Source organism: Hypomesus nipponensis, chromosome 17 (assembly GCF_054491055.1).
Source record: "Hypomesus nipponensis isolate SF chromosome 17, ASM5449105v1, whole genome shotgun sequence".
Classification (NCBI taxonomy): domain Eukaryota; kingdom Metazoa; phylum Chordata; class Actinopteri; order Osmeriformes; family Osmeridae; genus Hypomesus; species Hypomesus nipponensis.
The window spans coordinates 15,826,903-15,843,422 of record NC_140377.1 but is presented as its reverse complement, the minus strand read 5'-3'; the positions used below and the strand labels follow the sequence as shown (position 1 = coordinate 15,843,422).

The 16,520-nt window shown below is 42.7% G+C and overlaps 1 pseudogene; it reads right to left on the bottom strand.

The window, feature by feature from the left end:
• Nucleotides 1–10,830: 10,830 nt before the first annotated feature.
• On the bottom strand, nt 10,831–14,779 carry LOC146253697 (uncharacterized; annotated as a pseudogene).
• Nucleotides 14,780–16,520: the final 1,741 nt, after the last annotated feature.

The window sequence follows — 16,520 nt, the reverse complement described above, 5'->3', positions numbered from 1 at the left end:
GTCATTTTCCAGGACTTAACGTGTCAAATCCGTAACCACAATCCAGTCTCCTTAGGTCAGGGACTTCTCACTAGATTGAGACAGCATCTCTCTCCTTGCTGCAAATTTCAGAAGAAGTAGGCTACACAGTAATTAACATTACATTATCACAGAGGTCAGTTGAAAGCAACCGACTCGCCGTTGGTCCATTCCTACATCTTGTAAAATGTAACAAAACATTTTGTTAGCTCAATAAAGTTCATGCATATTTTGTTCTCACTCAAATAGGGTATGGTAAAAAAGTTTTTCTTAAAGGGGCAATTGACTGCAAAACCGATTTTACCTTGTCATAGTTGAATAACGACAGTTTGGTGGGTAAAATGAACATACCGTGAATATCAAAGTCCATTGACACCTCTTTCCTGCACAAAATTTGGCTGTAAAACGCTAGCTTTTCAACAAAGCTACCGGTCTGACGTAGGACCCAGGACCGCCCTTTTTGGCTCTGGTCTTTATCTTTGTCACGCCCCAGAATTTACATCCAGACCAGCCCGAGGTAGCGTCTATCTCCGATACTAGTTTAGCTGCGCGCTGCTCTGTGTAGGCTACTTATAAGGAATTACAAAGAAGAACGTTTTGAATTATAACAAGGATATTGAAAATGGACCACGGTCGTAAATGCTGTGTTCCAGGCTGTACAGGGAAGGCTAACACTCACAGTCTTCCCAGGGAGCCAAACATTCAATAGGCATGGCTGCTGTTGTCTATGAGAAGATCCCGGCGAAGTTCGATACTCAATCATTAATTTGCTCTGAACATTTCACCCAAGAGTTTTGACAACCTTGGACAATTGCAAGCAAGATTTGCTAGGAAGCTGAACCTGGAAAGAGGTGCTGTTCCGACCGTATGCTCATTGCAACCGCAAGCTATAAGGACAGTATGATGTTGTGCTAACAGTTATTAGCAATGCTAACGTTTCCTGTATAATATAGCATACCAGGTAGAATGCTAAATATGTTTCTACACACATCAAATGACTCTAGCTAGACTAGCTGTAGTTGGCATTAGAAGGGAAGCTTCCGAAAAATAGCCAGAAAACGAACAGCAGTCTGGCTTCTTGCTAACGCCTGTTTAGATAATCTATTTGAAAGAACTGGAGAAAGGCAGGTGCTTGATACAGGATACGTTAGCATTGCTTGTAACTGTTACTAGTAACACCTAGACTGTAGGCATGTAAACAAATTTAGCTTGCTAACGCAAGAGCATAGGTAGAATGTGTGTAGCCTAATTTAGCCTAGTTTATTGGCAATGGGGCTAACGTTGATTCATGTTCCTGACTGTGTTTCATTCAAATAAATAACCTGTGTAATGTAAATCTACAAATCACGATGCCTGTTTGTCCAGATCTTTGTCATGTTATTTTTCAGAAAGTTATTTATAGCTAGCTAGCTAACTGAAGCCGAGTAGAATCACGATATGGTTTGGTTGCTAAGCTGTAGCCTAACGTTCTACCCACCCAAGTCAATCCAGTTTGCTTCAACAACAGAAGTCGAAACAAGTAATGTTATCATTTCAAATTATATATGGTCAATCTGTTGAAACAGTGTTGTGCAGACACAATAGATTTATTTGCACGTTTTTATTTCAAGTCTCCAACTTCGGTTGCGTTTTTGCTCCCCAGCTTCACTCGTTGAAAACCATCCAATCAACGCGCAGCTCATCTAAATATTAATGAGCATACCATAAAAGGAGAAAAGCTAGTGTTCTTTCCCGGGAACATTTCAGAGGATCTGTCAATGGGCATAGAACAGCACCCGGGCCATTTTCAACCCAACCAATGTTACATACCCTATTCGGAGACCTTAAGGAACAGTGTGAAATACCCCAAAAACCTAGTCAATTGCCCCTTTAAAGTTTTCTTGGATAGCTTGGAACTCCATTTGCTGTAAACACTCGTTATCACTCCTTCCTGTTGAGACATGATTAATCTCATGGCTCAATATTACAGCATAACGAAATAGATTCTTTAGTAACATAAGTTCCTCCTATGAATTTTCACAACCCATCATTTTGGTGACACTTCTCGGATATCTCTCAAGACAGTCTCATCCACATTATACCTTTCCTAATGTTAAGACATCCTGTATGGCTGCCTCTTTTGCTGCCACATCTGCTTTAGCATTCCCCAAAAAATCATATCAATGTTATCAGTATGAATTTTTCTAGTTGAGCAAACAAATTCTTCATAATCAATATCTTTCCTTGTAGATGGTCACTGAGGTTAAAACATTGCATCTTTTAACCATAGGGAACAGCAATGAGATGCTCTTGTATTGTTCAGTTACATAAAACTATTGTTATAATGTTGAAGCACACATTGTAAACCTAAGTAATCTGTTTAATCAATCAGCTAGAATAGCACTGTGCCTCGTTGAGGTCTAGCGTGGTGCATGCAAGACAGTTGGACTGCCCTTTTTTGCGAGCAGTAAACATTATCCATTCCAACCACTAATTTTCTGTCAGTAAATCCAGTTCTTAATACTAGTGTGTTCTGCTCGTCTCAGCGGTGTTGTCTTTATCTGTCCTATTGCTTCCACTAGGGGTATCATACAGGAGCAATCACCTTTGCAAACCATAGTATAGGGAAGACTATTATGAATATTAGCAACAGTAAGCTACATATGGTACCACGGATGTCACAATACTACAGATGAGGAAATAAGTCACCCATCTTTTCTACCTTTCCCTGCTTACTGTCTCCTATCTTTTAGCCTATTTAGTCTACACCCTATGGGCCCTATCTTGCACTCAGCGCAATTGACTTAGTCAACGACGCAAGTGTCATTCCTAGTTTGCACTTGACGCAAAGCCAACTTTTCCCTTCACAGACGCACGTCGAAATGACTTTGCGCTCCCGTGGGCGGTTCAGCGAAAAAGGAGGCGTGTTCCGGCGCAAACGTTCCCTGGTGCTATTTTGCAGTTTCCGATAACAATTCCGCAACTGACCGAGAAAAACGTGGTTTAAAGTCAATGGCGTAATATTCAGATGCTATTTTAAGGGCGCAAGCTTGGTCCGTGCGCACTGCTGGCGAGGGCAGGGTCTTCTTTCTGCGAAGCTAAGTTACATTGTTTTGATTTATGGCGTGTTACATTTCTTCAATGATTATAAAAAGATTTTCATAAGAAATTTCTATGTATGTGAACTTGATTTGTAACAACGGTGGCAATTTCCTCCCATGACTGTTTAACCGAAGCTAATTTGGTTAGGTTTCTTCTCCCATGCCCATCAGAATCAGAATTCGGTTTATTCGCCATGAAGTTTATGTTACACAAATACGCGATTTGCTGTGGTAGGAAGGTGCAAACAATAAACATATGCTGGTATAAATTACTTAAACTAATTCTAAGAACTAAACAATTTTAAAATATAACAATTAAAAAAATATATATATATGTAAAAATAAGAATAATAATTTGAATGAGTAGCATGAGTGGGCAATTTAGTGCAATGAGAAAACTGCTCTGCCTTTCTCACACAATGTCACTTCTCTATCTTTTACGGCCCTGACGACAACGTCGATCTCCTCGGCTGTGAACCGCTGGCGTGCGCCTGGCAAATCCGCCGTTATAATAGCAATTCGCCATGGAACAAGCACTGCTCTTAAAGGGAATGTGAGATGATGCTCTGATTGGTTTATTGCACGTTACGCCCAAACCACACCCATTAGTAATGTAGCTACTTCAGACCAACCCTTTTTAGAGTTGCGCCAGGCGCAAAGTCATTTATCCCGCCGGCAAAATAACAACCAAGCTGAAGTCACGCCCACAAAGTTACTTGCGCTTTGCTACTTGCTTTGCTACTTTCAGATCGTCAAAATAGGGGGGCTTGTCTCTATTGGCCATTGGTTTCTTCACTGAGGTTGAGATGTGCCTTTCTTTAAGAGAATGACTCCCCTTTGTAGTCAGATTTGTGCCTCAAGACTGTGGTGAGTAACTAATCTGTCCCTGTATCAATGTCCCTTACTTCTTGCAATGTGACAAGCATCTCCAAAGTGTCCTCTCTGCTATTTTGACTGCAGTTGGTGTGGTGAGTAGTACCTGTTATGGTCCCTCCCGCCTGGGCTGGACCAGTTCTTTATTTTAATAACTTTAATCAATACCCAATCTCCTGGTTTGACTCATCCACTCTTTGGTTTACTGCTTCACCTGGAACAGAATTTAGCAGAATATCTATTTTCTAGTTAGCATTTTGTTAACTTTTTGATCCACCTCTTCAGGAATTTGGACTACTTCTAGTAGAACCAACTCAAGTTCTTCAGAATTCTTATATTTCCAAGTGATCATTGACCTATTTATCCATTGTTGAGCAAACATGTATAACAAGACAATACCTCATTGTTTGATATTCAACTCCTATTACTTATGTCCAGAAATCTGTTTCTTTGTTCCCTTTTAAACAAAATTAACTGTTAGTCTAATTTCTTTCACTCCAATTCCATTTCTTTCAAAACAGTTAAGTTTAAGACCTATACCATTTTAGATTCTCTGTTTAACCAAATCACACCTCTTTTTGTCAAAGATATCATAAAAACCATTGTCACTATCCCAAACCAGAATTGAATCTGTATGTTTCTCAAATGAAAATATAGACCACTGTTACGCACTCTCTTGGAGGAGACCGTAACACGCCGCCACACGTGGGCCCTCTACGATATGGGTGTGTGGTGGTACGGTTGTGTGGAAGTTAAGTGACCAAGAAGATAGCCAGGGATACCGTTCAGATCTGGGTTTATTCAACCTTAACACGGTAAATGGGGGAAAGGGGCTGAGCGGAACCAAAACAAAGAAAGAAATCCAAAAAGAAGCCCTACGCTTACCACCCTGCAGATACTGCTAGGCTCACTACCTAAAGTACAAGGGGTGGTCCGCCCAGGTCTTGCCTAGTGTTCTTAGACAGAGGTTGACTGCGGGTGATGTAAGCCCCGGGGCCTCTAGCCTAAGCACTCCCGGGATGCTTTCCCCTTTCCCCTGGGAAACGAAGAAATAAACAATGAACACTAAAGAACAAACAATGGGTCACACGAACAATGCACGACACAACAGCAACCAAAGACACCTTACACAAAGACTGACATACCTACACGGACCAAAAAGGATGACAGGGAGCAAAACAAAAGAAAAACACGAGCCTTGGAGTGTCTGTGTGAACGATATCAGTATCAGTGTGCTGGGATATATGTCACAACTAACGTCAGCATAGGCGTGCTCCCCCCCCTCAGTCTCTCCACAAACAGCCCTTTAAGCTTCGTGCAAACGGCTGGGATTGGTTAATTGGATGATGATGCCAACGACCGGGATTGGATGATGAGTGGTCTATTGATTGCAGGCGGGGTTGGTGATGATGGTGACTTGCTGGCGGGCACTCCCCACATCTCCTAAGGAAACAGTTAACACACACACACACACACACACAAACAGGGCAGGACACATAACAACCACATAATGTTCCCAATGTAGCTTTTAACAAAACATTTTTCCAACTATATTTTCCATAAAGTTCAGATAGGTAGAACTTCATAACTTGCTTTGGCTGCAGTCCAAAACAAGCTAATTAGCACAAACCATCATAACCACAATTTACCAGACGTAATGAGTCTTCCCAAATGATTTCAGAACAAAGGTTATAATAACCCTCCTTATGCATTAGTACCATTTTATTAATACAATTTCATCACAGACTAACTGTTTATCCCAAACATTGTGTCAGGCTCTTGACAAAACATCAAAATAAAACTTAAAGCCAAATTAAAATCAAACTCAATAAAAGTATATAATTTCCTTTCCTCAAACCAAATTAAAACATTTGTGAAAACACAGCTTCAAAATACTCCAAACTGGAAAAATGCCATCAATTGATTCCATGTCAATGGACATTTGATGTGCAAGTGGTTATTAAAATCAGATGTAGATAATAAAGTTACAATTTCAAATGAACTCCAATCCTTAAACAAAACACATTCCTTCGCCAAATAAAAACAACCTTCCTGTCTAAACACAAACTTCCCATAAGTTCCCATAACACACAAGGTTACAATTAGTGAATGAATCTCGCTTTTTGATTTCAAAATTAGTCTTCTACTAATTCTCTGACCCACATTTTAAGTTGCTTTAAAATATCGTTATCATAATTTTGTTTCATTAAATCCATGATCGGAAAGTTAAAACTGCTCCCAGACCTATGTCACTCATTAGTATTACGAACATGCAGTATTACGCTCCGTAATCACCTTAACCAAACAATGCCCTTAAGACAAAAGAAAATATAAATTCTCCCTTTTTCTTTTTAAACCTTTAAATTCACAATTTAACAAGAGTAACATAAGCCCGTAAAACAAAAACCGTATTCTTTAACTTCTCAAAAGTCTTATCAAGGCATGTAATACAGAATACTCCTTTGAATATTCCTATATTTAGGCCTACCAGCCATACGCCCTCAGCATGCGTAATGCACAGACAATTCTTCAAATCTCATTTTTGTGGACCAAAAACCCCAAATGAAAATATTTAATTGGAATATTTTGTAGTTTGTATTATGATTTAATGTAACACTCTTCTTACTTTCTCAATTACTCTTAGTTTTTACTTGAATAACTCAACAGCGCACGTTCAAACTCAAATCAAACAACAGCGTGCCGGGACCAACTTTTAAATTCGGACTTTTTGTTTTTCTTCTCTTTGAACAACACAAATGGTTGTCGTTTACCTTCCATTCATTTAATTTTGCTCTAGTATAACTCTTCCGATTGTATTGGAACCCATTTATAAACTAGGGGTTCAATTTCTGCATTCTTATTGAATACCATCACACATCACAGATATGTCGCTTATAAATACACGTTCTGGTCGGAAAGGCTTCAAAAACCTCCCTGTTTGGCTAGGAATTACAACAAATGTTGATCACGCATTTGTTAACCACCAAACTTCGAATTCATCCAAACGGACACATCTTTCAGCATTAATACTCACATAATTATGCAGAAATACCCTCGGGGATTACCTTTGTAAAACTTCAACGTAACGGGACTCTTTTAGCCCCCACCTTTCCTCTGAATTTCTGAAACTCATGTAAAATTTACTCAAACAACCAAAAATCTTGTTTGCAAATGTTTTAAAATACTCATCACTTAACATATTTTAAAAAGAAACCAAATTAATATAAAATTCGCCTCTTTCTCTAAATTTGCGTCTTTTTAATCACTCAATTTCTCAATTAATCTGCGCATGCGTCATGCGGTTACTTATCCTCGATCTCAAATATCAAGCTGCAATTCCTTTTTAACATAATACAACAGACATCGGACTGGCAAATTCAAACTAGAACCTTGTCGGCTTTTTTCTTTTCCTTCTCCTATTTCCATGCAGTTCCCTCTTCTCCTGGTGAGAAGTTCAGCTTCCTTTGTCTGCAATCTCTAGCATAATGTCCCATTCTACCACACTTATAGCATCCTTCTGTTCTATATTCCATCTTTCTTCTCCCCCTGGCTCTTCTTTGACCTTTTCCTCGACCTCCGCATATAAACATGCCTGCCCCTTCATCATCTAAAGAAAACACTGCTGTTCTGGTTTTTGCCTTTTTCTTTTGTTGGAAATGTTTTTCAGCATGACGAGCATATTCCTGAGTTTCATTTAAACGGGAAGTACAATACCATATGTTCAGGTAAAACCCCTCTAAGATGAGGGAGGCAACTCTCAAAAAACTCATTCCTAAGTGGTTGTTCATAAGGGCTTTCATTCAACATTGTTGCTAAATGCTGTAGGTCATTGAGGTTCACAAATGGTCTCCCATCATCATTGGCTGTCCATGGTCTAAAAACATACAAAGTTGGCTCGCCGTTCTTCCAGGATTTGGATTTGGGACTTGGATCAAAGCTGGGGGTTGGAGTAGGAGCTGCTGCGGAGACATGTCAAGTTCTGCTGCGAGATTTTTATCTTGTCAAGATGTTACTGCATTTAAATCATCAGAATCCTCTAAAGCCAAAGTAGGCCTATTTATTTATTTATTTAGCTTTCTGTTATGTGCTTCCTGTAACCAATTTCTCGCCTGTTGTAAGCCATGTTTTGTATTAGTCTTCTGATTTCCTCTCGTTCAGATATCTCTAACTAATGCGGAAGAGCTATCCACACTCAGTTTACCATTAAATCCGTATTTAGTTCTCCATACTTTCAAATATTTCACATCTTTCTGTCCTCGAAATTGCATAAATTCAGCATCTTCAGTGGTCACAACAGACTCTCTTTTACAACAAGTTAAACAATTACCCATGATTAATTCACAACAAGACTGCGGTTTATACAATTATACACTTATTCCTCATAGACTATTTAGTACTATTTTATCTTCAACATAACAACATAAATTAGGCCTTAACAACAATAACTAGTTCGTTCTTGTATACACTTCAGTCCCCCGGACTGGATCAATATTTTACGTGCGCACAGAGTAATTTAATCCTGTAGTCTTTTCACAACGACTGTGGACAGCCTACCCGCTTCACTGGTATTCTACAGAACTTAGTAAAATAGGTTACTAACGCTGCCTTCCGGACTCCGGCACCACATCTTAGCGAGTATGACTCAGTGATTAGTCTTCACTATCTCACAACTGGATCTGAATTAAGCAAATGTAGGTGATAAAACTGCATGTCTAATTTAACTTTAACTTAAAAATCGAGACTAGGGACACTGTTCTAAAGAGGTTCAAAATAGGTCATGCCATTTCACCTCTAGGTGGCGCTGCAATCAGCAAAAATTTTGCACAATTTAGCTTCAGATCAAGCCTCACAAAAGACATCACAAGTTTTTTTGATTTTCTACACTTTTTGACTCGAACAGCCAATCAAAGTCATCAGCCAATCAAAGTCGTCAACCAAGCCACCATAAAAGAAGTGAGGTCATATCTCAGCACCTCCTTACTGCATTGACACCAAATTTGGTATAGGGACTAGGGACACTGTTCTAAAGAGGTCCAAAATAGGTCATGCCATTTCACCTCTAGGTGGTGCTGCAATAGGCAAAAATTTGTTACAGCCAATCAAATTGAGCAACTAATCCGGAAAAAGGGAAGTGAGGTAATATCTTAGCCAATCTTTGATGCATTGACTCCAAACTTGGTGTATGGACTCAAGGCCCTCTTATTAAGAGGTTTGAGACAGGTAGTGTCATTAGACCTCTAGGGGGCACTACAATAGGTAGGATTGTGTGTTGACCAATAACTTTTGATTTGTTTGTCTTATTTAAGTGATTCCTTTGTCTCCTGATATCTTAGTAGATCCCGTTTCTGACACATGTTAACTTGTGATACCAGCCGAATTGATGTGGCCGCCATTTTGAATGAATGTAACGTTTTTTCGCTACCTCTAGTTGTCCAATCTTCACCAAATTTGGCACAGATCATCTTCAGACCAAGCCTCACAAAAGACATCACGTTTTTTTGATTTTCTAAACCTTTTGACTGGAACAGTCAATCAAAGTCGTCAACCAAGCCACCATAAAAGAAGTGAAGTCATATCTCAGCACCTCCTTACTGCATTGACACCAAATTTGGTAAAAAGACTAGGGACCCTGTTCTAAAGAGGTCCAATAGGTCATGCCATTTCACCTCTAGGTGGCGCTGCAATAAGCAAAAAAGTATCTTCAGATCAAGCCTCGCAAACGTTTTCAGATGGTTTTTGATTTTCAAAACTGTTTTTCCGGTAAAGCTGATCAAAGTCGGCGATGAAACCGCCAAAATAGGAACTGAGATCATATCTCAGGAATTTTTTGCTGAATTGACATCAAACTTGGTACAGGTGCTCGGGACCCTGTTCCAAAGAGGTCCACAGAAGGTTGTGTCATCCAACCGCTAGGGGGTGATCATGTGTCTGACACATGTTAAATTGTGATACCAGTTGAATTGATGTGGCCGCCATTTTGAATGAATGATTGAAACGTTTTTGGTGAATATCAAAAATTCACCTAATTTGGCAAAGATGATCTTCAAACCACAACCACCTTGACATGTCAAAATAAAACTGAATTACAGCTGTTTAAACTTGGGCCAAATCTGACCACGTTTGCCACAGGAAAAACTGCTAATATTTTTACCCAGTAACTGAAATCTGTGATTTCCAGCACTGAGAATAGCTCACTAGGATAAATTGGTGTCCTGGAAACTTCAACGTTAGAGGTTCGAATCCAGCCAAAGCTGACAAGCTTGTCATGCCTCTGATTCTCTGTTTAGCGAGACTGTAAGCCACTGCAAAGGAAGCCAGGTACACCGCAGACACTAGATGTCGAAAGTTTCTTCTGGGTCATCTGACCTGCTTGGCCACTACATTGCTGCTTGCAACTATATTTGTAATTTTTTTTTTTTAGGGGTGCTTGAGCGCCTAAAAGACTAAGGGTCTAAAATCACTACTGGTGTATAGCCTACTTTACAGTTGAATATTAGCTGATATTTAACTACATACATTTAACCGATACAAATGCTGCTAAAGCTTGCTGGGTACACCACTGCCGACGCTAGCAAACGAGAAATGTCAACACCATTTTTTTATATATATAAAATGATTAATCTTTACCCGGACAAGTGACTTTTGTGTATGGAAAAGTGAAACGTTAATGTACTTGTCCAAAGGACAAGTGCCTCAAAAAGTTAATGTCGAGCCCTGCTGAACAGTTCATCAATGTTTCCGCATGTAGACAGTGGTATGTCCTTGTCGAACAGTTTGTTCTCTTTTACTCTCCTTATGCACCTCTCCACATGCACTTGCAGACGTGCAATTGACTGTGTCTGTATGACATCCTCTCGACTCATTTGTCGTTTGTTGCTGAGAAAGGCAGGCCGGTACACCTTACAAGGAGCAAGGTTGTCCACAACAAACCCTTTGTCCACCATGATCGCCATACCTGGCTTCAGCAACTTGACAATCCCAGACAGCTTGAAGATCTCACGATCACTCATAGAACCCGCATACAGTCCAAACACAATGGTGACAGCACCGTGGGGTGCCATGCCAATCATGGCCTTGAATGTAGTGTGCGATTTGTAGGTAGAGAAAACCTCAATCGGAAGGAGCAGAGAGGATGGTGTCTGACAGAATATCTTTGTACAATCAAGGATCACCTGTGTATCAGAAAAAGCTGCAAACTCAGCTGGCAGGTGAGCTCTCACTCACTCATCTCTGGAGGAATCCAAAGGCGCTGGCTTCCCAGCAGGCAGTACAGGAAATGACAGAAATTGCACTGACAGAGACGTGGATCCGCCCAGAGAACACTGCAACTCCAGCTGCTCTCTCCGTCAACCACTCCTTCACTCACTCACCCCGCTCAACCGGACGGGGTGGTGGGACAGGTTTGCTTCTTTCCCCTCATATTAAATACACATCCACACCACTCTCCTTTACTGCCAAATCATTTGAACACCATTATGTGATGATAACTAATCCTATCAAAGCATGCTTAATTGTTCTTTATCGCCCGCCAGGACCGCTTGCTGACTGTGGAAGAGCTGGACATGCTCCTCAGCGTCCTCCCGGATGATGGAACCCCCCTGATAGTCCTTGGGGACTTCAACATCCACCTCCAGGGAACGCAGGCTGTCGACTTCTTGTCCCTCCTGACCTCCTTTGACTTGACGCTGCTGAGCACACCAGCGACCCACAAGGCAGGCAAACAGCTAGACCTCATCCTGACACGTAACTGTATCACTGACTTTACCTCTGTAACCCCATTACACATTTCTGATCACTTCTTTATCAAATTCTCTGTCTCTCTCCCTCCAACCCCTCCTACCTCCCCTCCCCTCGTAACTTTCCGGCGCAAACTCCGCTCCCTATCCCCCTCCCATTTCTCCTCGGTTGTAACATCCTCCCTCCCTCCCATTGACAAGTTCTCGTCCCACCCCACTAACACTGCCACTGACACCCTTTTAACCACTTTAACTGCATCACTTGACTCTCTCTGTCCCCTGTCAACCAGGCCTGCGCGATCTTCTCCCTCCTGCCCGTGGCTTACGGATGTTATTCGTGAAGAGTGGTCCACCCTTCGAGCAGCTGAGAGGAGATGGCGCAAGTCCAAAGACGGTCTGGACCTTGATAAGTATCACTCTCTCCTTAAATCCTTCTCTTCTCACATAACTGGTGCTAAATCCCTCTACTTTCTTAACAAAATTAACTCTGCTTCAAACCCCCACAAACTTTTCTCTACCTTCTCCACCCTTCTTAACCCACCTCCCCCACCCCCCCCTTCCACCCTGACAGCAGACGACTTCTCCTTCTTCTTTGAGGAAAAAGTCTCCGACATTAGCAGTCGGTTCCCTAAACCCACCTTTCTTACCCCCTCACCACTCATGACTGACCCAACTAAATGTCTTAACTCTTTCTCTCGCCTGTCCGAGTCAGAGCTCTCTGACCTCATTCTCTCTCATCGCCCCACCTCCTGCCCCCTTGATCCTGTCCCCTCCCCTCTCTTTCAAACCATCTCCCCCTTTATCATAACTTTTCTGCTCCATGTCTTAAACTCCTCTCTTACCTCTGGCACCTTCCCCTCTGCCTTCAAACAGGCCAGAGTTACCCCTCTACTCAAAAAACCCTCCCTTAACCCTGCTGTCCTCCAGAACTACAGACCGGTATCACTGCTACCCTTCTTTTCTAAAACAATTGAACGTGCTGTATCTAACCAACTGTCTAACTTTCTCTCTCAGAACAACCTGCTTGACCCCAACCAATCGGGCTTCAAGACCGGCCACTCCACAGAGACTGCCCTCCTTTCAGTCACCACTGCCCTCCAGTCTGCCAGAGTGGCTTCGAGGTCATCCGTCATCATTCTGCTGGACCTTTCTGCAGCGTTTGACACGGTTAACCACCAGATCCTGCTCTACAGACTTTCTGAGATGGGCATCACGGGCACTGCACTCCAGTGGATCTCATCCTACCTCTCGGGAAGATCCTACCAGGTCTCCTGGGGAGGCAAACTGTCTGACCCACACCAGCTCTCCACCGGTGTCCCACAGGGCTCCGTCCTTGGACCTCTCCTCTTCTCTCTGTACACCACCTCACTTGGACCAATCATCACCTCCCATGGCTTCTCCTACCACTGCTACGCCGACGACACCCAGCTGTACCTGTCGTTCCCCCAGACCAATCCGGGGATCTCAGCTAGGATTGAAGCCTGCCTCGCAGACATCTCCGCCTGGATGACCGAGCACCACCTCCAGCTGAACCTCGCCAAAACTGAACTTCTCATCATCCCGGCTAAACCCTCCATCTCCCACAATCTGTCAATCACCCTGGGATCTACGACGGTGACCCCCTCATTCTCTGCCAGGAACCTCGGGGTTACCATGGATGACGAGCTCTCCCTCACGGGCCACATCGCCGCAGTCTCCCGGTCTTGTAGATTTACCCTCTACAACATCCGGAAGATCAGGAGATACCTGTCTGAGCACTCCACCCAGCTGCTAGTCCAAGCACTGGTCCTCTCCAAGTTGGACTACTGCAACTCGCTGCTCGCTGGTCTCCCAGCATGCGCAACCCGCCCTCTTCAGAGGATTCAGAATGCGGCGGCCCGCCTGGTCTACAATCTACCCAGACGCTCCCATGTTACCCCGCTCCTCATCTCTCTCCACTGGCTACCCATCAACGCCCGTATCAGATTCAAGACCCTGGTACTGACATTCCTAGCAGTGAACGGGACTGCACCCATCTACATCAAGTCTCTCCTGCAACCTTACACCCCCACCCGTCACCTAAGGTCTTCTTCAGACAACCGCCTGGTGGTCCCACCGCTCAAGACTGCCCGGTCCCAACACAAGCTCTTCTCCTGCCTGGCCCCCCAATGGTGGAACCAGCTCCCCACCTCCATCAGGGACACTGACTGTCTCCCCACCTTCAAGAAAAGGCTCAAGACGCACTTGTTCCGGGAGTACAACGGCACTTAAGAATTCTTGGCTGGACTTGTCAGTTAGTTTCCTCCAGGATCACAATGACTCTTATTAAGTGACTCATTGCTCTTTTAGATTAGATATAACGAAGCTAAGTCTTGTACTCGCTGTGAAATATGTTACTGTTGATTGTCTTCTACAGGTACAGTCCTGCACTTTTGTGGTTCATGTTGTTTTAATTTGTAACTTGTATAACTGCATGCTCTTATGGGTCTTCCCTTTTGGCACTTGTTTAGCTTTTTCACAATGTATGCTTCATGTTTTTGGTTACTTGCAATGTTTGGGAAAATCTCGTTGTTATGATCAGTGACCTATGCTCTTTTGTAAAGCTCTCTCTTGGAAGTCACTTTGGATAAAAGCGTCTGCTAAATGAATAAATGTAAATGTAATGTAAATGTAAATGAGTCCATGTGGAGATGATCCGACTTGCAGTAGTGCGGTGAATGCTGAACTTCTGCAAGGTCCCTGAGAGGAAAACCCACTGACAGATACATCAGGAACAGCAGAAACTCGTCAATGGGTCTCAGTTTCTGTTGAGATATAAAAACAAAAGCCTCTGTTTAGCTCCCTTGACATTGTTATTACAAAGTATACATTTAGAACATAATACCAACATCAGCTGGTTGGCTTTTACTTTTTAGTTAGATGTAGTTTACTCCACAAACCAACAGGGGCAATTACGAAATAAAACATTTTCTGTCTAATTTCAGAGTTACATTAGGCCTACAACTCTATGCACGTCATGTTACCTTCTGTTGTTGGGTGATGGACTGTGCCGATGCTGGCAGAGGCTGTCTTGGTGCTGGTTATGCGCACCATCTTGTGTATCACAGCAGGTTCGATTAATCTCCAAAATGCCATGAAACTCCTGTAGGACGCAAACCTAGTATAAAAGCGCACGTCCTCGTCTGATGCAGACAGGCGCTCTATCCCAAAGCGCGAAGTTTGAGGACTTCCAACTGCTGCTGTAGCTCCCTAATCTGGCAACGTAGAGCTTCGTTCTCGTCGGCCAAATTACTAGCCCTCGCTCCTGTTTTAGGGACTACACAATAGTCGTGATCCGGAGCCATTTCGGTCTCCAAAACCGAGTCTGACTCTGGTGCGGGACTCTCGGCCCGCGGACGCCTTTCCTAGACGCTCGGTCTGGGCGTAGGTAGTTTGTACCCATTCCACGAAAAGAAAACTGGTACGGCTCCCTTCTTCACATTCAAGTTCGAACGTCAACCCGCCGCCATATTGTGCACGGAGCCTATGCCGCTTTGTTTGAAACTAATGCTAGCTCGCTCTAGTTCTACTAGCCTTCAGTACAGTACCATGAACGTAAAAATAACGGTGATGATAGAAGCCAATCAATTGACGCAACTCTTTCTCTTTATGACTCTGCATAAGAGCCTGTTTAAGGAGAGCCTTGCCACTCCCTATTAAACCCCATTGTACCGAATTTGGCTGCAGTTCCACCAGAGTTCCACTGGGGGTGATCGCGAGCGAGTGCATGTTGAATGGGAGTCTATGGAGCTAAACGGTTAAATGTGTCTCTTTCGCCTGATTGTCGTTGAAAAACCTCCGATTTGATTGTAGTTTGTGCATGTTCAACATGGATTATAGGTCGAAAATTGAATGAACGAGTACTTATGTCCTTTTGATTTCTTACATGGTGAGTCGTTGTTGCACATAACACGCTAGCATTCTGCTACTGAATGCTGATTGGTTAGTAAAGGACTGATACGACCAGAGCTCCCGCTTGATGGCATCCGAAGCGGAATCAGAATGTCGGAGCATTAGCAACATTAGCAACAACATTAGCAAGCCAAAACTCTTTCAAGCATGTGTATTGACAGGGAGAGCCTAACCTGTCAGCTGTGTTGTCGATGCCCTGAGAGAAAAAAGTAAGTGACCAGAGCTTGCCGTCAAACAGTAGCTCTGGTCGTACGATGTATATGACGTCAATGACATTTTCAAAAGCTTTTTAGAACAGAAAGGCGACTTTCAAAAAATCTAAAACCCGGCAGTGTGTATTTTTTTGGCCTCCCCTTTCGAATTCAGAATTCAAATTACTGGACAAAAAATTATATCCTGAGAAAAGTGGATTTTGAGGGGTACCGCTCCATAGACCTCCATTCATTCTGCACTCGCTCGTTAGCGCCCTCACATGGAATTTCAACCAGTTCAGAACCCGGAAGTTTCCCGAGAGTGGCAGTTCTCTCTATATTAGACATTCTCTGCTCTGCATGCAGCTATGGTACAAATTGGTGTCCAAAGCCTCAGCGCGAAAATTAAAATATCTTGACTAGCACTAACCTTTAGCAAGGTTAGCTAGCCAAAACTCTCAAATCTCTGGACATATCTGTTGCATGTGTGCAGTCTTTTGTTTACTAAGGTAGTCATAGCAACCCCAGTACTGTAGAAGTTACAATTGTGAGACGGGAGCTCAGGCCCGGATGCAGCCTGCTTTGACTGGGGGGGCAGTGAACATTTCTGGGGGGGCATCATGATAACGGAAGGGGTTTGTATAATTTTTTATATAACCATTATGTTAGCATTTTTGAGTCTGCTTCACGAT